Source organism: Ostrea edulis, chromosome 9 (genome assembly GCF_947568905.1).
Source record: "Ostrea edulis chromosome 9, xbOstEdul1.1, whole genome shotgun sequence".
Classification (NCBI taxonomy): domain Eukaryota; kingdom Metazoa; phylum Mollusca; class Bivalvia; order Ostreida; family Ostreidae; genus Ostrea; species Ostrea edulis.
In genome coordinates, this window is record NC_079172.1 from 8566925 (window position 1) to 8572937 (window position 6013).

A 6013-nucleotide genomic window follows, 5' to 3' on the forward strand; every position below is an offset into this window, starting at 1 on the left:
TAATTTAATCCAAATGTAAAGACACAAACATGTGCTGAATGATAAAATTAATTGAATATGGGTTACTCTACAATTACTAAATATCGTTACACAAATCGTCATTCAAATCGTAGTACCCGTCACATTGAATCATTTACAATTCATGAAAACTTTCGGAGTGAGTCAATTAAACTTTTCAAATAATAATCACAGTACACTGATACGGCACGCTATGTAATAACGAGACGGTCCCGGAATCGGCCTAAAAAGGTACAGTCACCGCAATCGGTTGCAAAGCGTTGCACGAATGACGACGCTATGTACCAAAAATTATTGTTACACTGTGTATACCTTCGCCATTTATGCCACTGTATGTAACATACCCTCTCGTTATTACATACCGTGCCGTACCAGTGCACTTTTATTTTTGCCAAAATAATAAGACATGTAGCCTTCTTGTTCATGACGTCGCATAACGTAACGTCAAAATGGCACAACGTTATCGTAAACTATACTGTATTAACGTATGTATTATATGAAAATAAAGCTTCTTACGGACATATGATAGTCATTTTATAAAAACATATACCTTATTAAAGAACTTTGAGGGATATCTTTTAATTTGAACACGGGGCCGAATTTGGCCCCAAACGCACCGTGTCCTTTAAATTTTCAGCTGAAAAGATTCCCTGAAATCAGCATAGTGTTCTTTTGAAGAAATGGAAATTTTGAAACTTTTTACAGATGTACAGGAAAGTTCACGTGAGCTTTAGAGTAATTTGTATATTAAGGATAGACGATATCCACCGAATGTGGATGGTACATTTTTGTCGTTATAAAACGTGGTTTATGTAGTTGAATTTCATTTTGTTGTTTAAAGTTGTATTATTCAACGTTACAATGGAGTATGGGAAATTGCAATTGAATCATATGGAACTATATCTTCAGAAGAATCAATGGCGTAGTAAAATGTCATTTTATTCCCTCATTTGGAGAATTCGAAAGTAATGACAGCAAATATAAATAAAGGAATGAAAAATATCTTCAAAACTACCTTAATAACGGATATGTATTAGGTAACTCAATTGTTATTCATTTTTCTAGGATATTTAATGTATCTTGTTTGATTGACAATTAATAAAAGTTAGACAAGGAAATAACATTTCAATCGGATCGATTGGTGGATATAGTGACTCCGATTGTATATAAAGACATTCAGTCGATCAGATGTTACCTGCATCGTCTAGAATCAAAATGGGAAAACTATTAGTTGTTCTGACTCTCCTCGTCTGTCTGGTTGCCCTGTCATCCGGTAAGATAAATAGATCTATCTGGGATTACCGGTTTATTTTTTTATTTATTCCAACAATGTCAAATTTCAATTCGTACGTTATTATACTTTATATTCTAATTCTTTATATCGCAAAACAAACCACGGAAAATTTCATAATTTTATTTATTTCCTTGGCGGAGGAGAACATCTATTTGACAAAATACTATTTGACATGAGTTGATCGATGTCTTTTGGTCTAAATTAACTAAATTGTATATACTATTTGACGGGTGTACCACTTAAAATTGTTGCACACACATGTTGCTTTCTAGATTGATTAATTAGTCCTAGGATCAATTAGTCCGCATTTTATATAACGCAAGTTGAATTTACAAGAATGATTATTTTCAAAACGATTACTGTTGAATATATTTGCAAAACCTTTCGGAGTCTTTATAACGTTTATTATACTATCAATAAATTAAGTTGTTATCCCCAAATTCAAACCAGAATTTGTGTGCTCATTACGTTATCTTTGAAATGAAAGCAATACAAGTGCATGCATTGCTCATACAGGAAATAATGTGTTGGTTAATTATGTTTATGGTTTTAGGTATTCCCAGTGGTGGGTGTCATTATGGACTTAAAACATGTCATAACTCAAAACCTTGTTGCGATGGATATGAGTGTGATTACAAATACGGCCATTGGGGTTGCTGCGAGAGGAGTAAGTATTTCAGAATGTATATTATAAATGCTGATAAAAGTGATACCTATAAACTATTGTACCTATAGTTATAAATATCAACATACTAGAAGATTCCACTGTCCTTTTCCAAACAGGTTTATACGATGTCGTGTTTAATTTGTACACATTACCTGATTTTCTTATTTTTTTAACAATGATGGTACCAATTCATTATTGAAATGATGATGGAATTAGCTGCAACAATGTAGCCCTATCCGATTATTTTTATTCTGACGTTTTCGGGATTGAGCTACAATTCCATAGGATTTCCCTAATAATGCAAACTAATTTTAAGAAAAACCGATAATAAGTTCCGTGTATTAGTCCCCAATATTGTTTACACCAAGAGGAGTACAAACTTTGTACTCGAGGATATCTAATAAAGGCGTTTTTCATTAAATATAATGTACAGCATGAAAAATTCTTCGTCTGCTCTGTCATGCTTGTTATCGCGAGATCTCGTAGGTGGATCTACTTAAAAACCTAACATTGACAAGTAGCGTGAAAATGTAGTTACTCGAGCCATTCTGACAAAGAAAAGAAAATCATAGTGCTTTGAGTAAGAAAAAAGCCGTAATATAGTGCAGTAGAATTTACTAACAAAAGGCAATTAAACAATTGATAACATCGATTTACAATTAATAATTGATAGAAAATTGTAACAATAGCAAAATGCTAACTTAACGGTAGTTGAATAATAAATCCGAACAGAATCTACACATTCCAAAATCGTAGTTCCCAGTAAAAGTAAACAATCCAAATGCATAAAAAGTGTCTAACCAGGGCGTCTATTTATTATTCGTCATTAGAAATTCAGTGTTTTTCGAACAGGATTGAATTTTCTAGTACAACCCTGAAAGGAAATTATGCAACCATTACATCATCTTTCTACGAAAAGTAACACGAGGACTAGAACAATCTAGGTTACAGCTAGCTTATGTGGCATGTGCAAATAACTTGACAATCGGAAGTTGAAACTTCAATACATCAAACATGGCACACAAATAAGAATCGAGAAATTCGAATATATCGAAATTGTTGAAAACAGTCGAATAGAGCCTCACCAATTGTAAGGTGCAGGTTGTAAATTCATAAATTGACTAAGAAACATGAAATATCATTTTATTTACGTAAAAATTTCAGCAAAAATTTAGACTGATCGGAAATGTTGCGGTAGTGAATCACTCCCAAAACAATGGGAGAGGGCCTACATTATTAGAATATTTACTCCTCCTAGGCACCTGATCCAACCTCTGGTATATCCAGGGGACAGTGTTTGTCAAACTTTCTATTTTGTATTGCTTACAGGAGTTGTGAGATTGATCACTGTTTATTATCTTCACCTTTCATTATTGCAGCAATGAAAAAGGTTATTCGAATATTTTGTTTTACTTTATTCAGTGTATAATGGTGGTACTGGTTAATACTGAAGCAGCGGCGTCAGATCATCGGAAAATGACAATGCAACAAACAGCTTTTCTTGATTTAACGTTAAATTTGTGATTTGAGTCATTTTCCTGCCTAAAAATAAAGTCTTGTCTACAACTTCTCCATCGTTTGAATTTAGATACATTGGTAAAAACTACATTTTTTTATCCCTATGTGGAGGATGGTACATGAAATGCTTTACATGTTTGTCAATGACTAGAATTAACAGCAAACATGAGATACATGTATTTCATGGCCACAGACGCTTATAAGAGTTTCTATGTTCAACATGATCAGCATATTCTGTATGAAACGATTTTTTTCTCTCAGTAACTAGAGGCATGATATACACAGTGCACAAGCACATTGGCATTACTAACATTTTCATGATTGGTACAGTTAGGTTCAGTGGGCGTTAACAAACATTCCTTGATCTATCATCTTTGGTGTATGCATAGCGTGTAAGTTACTAAATAAACAGCATCTGAAGTAGAAGTAAAAGTATTATAAAACTTAGTACTCCATGAATGAATCGTGCAAAGAACATTTCATTCATGAAACTGCTGCAAATGATTTTTCAAAAATACTCCCGTACACCAATTCAAATGCGGTTTGTAGTTTGACCCTTTTATATGTGAGAAAGGATACATTAGCATTCCAATTAAACATTTCATTTTGATTAAAAGATTTCCTACAAATGCCCGTCAATATGGCACAAAAGCAGAGAAAACAAACATCCCAACCAAAAAATGAAATAACTAAAAGAAAAAATCAACAAAAACAGCGAAGTTATTATTAATATAGCTGTTGAGAAATGCATTCTTCATCATTTTAATATCACATTAATATTAGCCCACTGAACTTAACTGACAACTCAACTGTATGACAACGGGATGATTTCAAATTCCCATATTTATGGAGCAATATTCCATATTCCATTATCACCTGCATATTGTGTTTAAATCTTCCAACTGATTCGATACGCAGGAGCCTGTTCTGCATATAGTCAGTTTTTAAATCGAGGAAAGCTGCTGAAAACGAGTTGATGGTACAGGGGTTTCAACAATCTCGATTGAAGTCAGCATTTCGCAATACCTATGGTCGTTATAATGGTATAATTTGTCCATACAACCTACCATTGAGTCAAATGCTGTTTGACGTGTTTCATACCGATTGTTAGGATTACTTCGTTTACCTCATCAGGATATAGGACTCACGGCGGGTTTGACGGGTCGACATGGGATACTTATTCCTCGTAGGCACCTGATCCCACCTATGGTGTGTCCAGGGGTCCATGTTTGCCCAGCTATCTATTTTGTATTGCTTACAAGAGTTATGAGGTTGATTATTGTTCGTGATCTTCACTTTTCATTAATGGTGTGCTATGTTTTGAAGATTTAGAACGCTAGTATTTAAACGTAATTGACGGCAATTTGATTTTGGAACACAGTTCACTTTGACTATTTGCAAGTCAATAGCGATCTGCAATCTAGAACATATAATATATATATATATATATATATATATATATATATATATATATATACATGTATATATATATATATATATATATATATATATATATATATATCTATATACATGTATATATATATATATATATATATATATATATATATGCATCAAAAGAAACCGAGGTTGGGAAGTAAGTAGTGAAATTCCACTACCGTGAGCCCTATAAAAAGAAAATCAGGTAATATGTACAAATTAACCACGACATCGTACAAACCTGTTTGGAAAAGGACAGTGGAGTCTTCTAGTATGTTGATATTTATAATCAGGTAAACGGGGTAATCAAGGGTTGTCAAAATCACTCTGCCAAGAATGGCCTAACAATTGGTACGAGACGCGTCAGACAAAATTTGACCTAATTATAGGTTTATTGACAAACTAGATACTCATCACAGAACTTGCGAAATGCTTACTTTAGACAAGCCCATTGAATCGCCAGCACCATCAACTTATTTTTCAGTTGCCTGCGTCGATTAAAAAAAATTAATATACACAGAACAAGCTGTTTTATATGTGTATTCAGTTGTGAAACACAAACATCATATCCCCTAGGCACCTGATCCCACCTATAGTATATCCAGGGTCCGTGTTTGCCAAATTCACTATTTTGTATTGTTTATAGGAGTCATGAGATTGATTATTGTTCGTTATCTTCACTTTTCATGCAGGTGATCATGAAATATTGCTAAATAGATATGAGAAGTCCACGATGGAGAAGCTGAAATCATCCAGTTTGTCCTAAAAAGGAGTACTTAGTTTCAGCTTTTCCATTGTCAAATTCCCATATTAATGTAGGAGGGTTTTAAGAAATATAGGGCTTATGGTGGATATAACCGTTCGATAGAGGTACTCCTCTTAGGCTCCTCTTAGGCACCTGGTCCCACCTATGGTTAATCCAGGGGTCCGTGATTGCCCAAAATTCTATTTTGTATTTCACGTTTCAGGGTTATGAGAAAGATAGCTGTTCTTTATCTTTACCTTTTTCACAAAATGTACAGTGTATTCATACTTTGATGTATTAGAGAACTTTATTTGACTTTCTAGAGAGTATATTG

At 33.6% G+C, this 6013-nt stretch overlaps 1 long non-coding RNA gene across 1 annotated transcript; it reads left to right on the top strand.

Moving 5' to 3' along the window:
• Nucleotides 1-1203: 1203 nt before the first annotated feature.
• On the top strand, nt 1204-3549 carry LOC125659564 (uncharacterized). The gene is made up of 3 exons (XR_007364122.2): nt 1204-1291; nt 1866-1979; nt 3402-3549. It is a non-coding gene; the product is annotated as an uncharacterized LOC125659564 (long non-coding RNA).
• Nucleotides 3550-6013: the final 2464 nt, after the last annotated feature.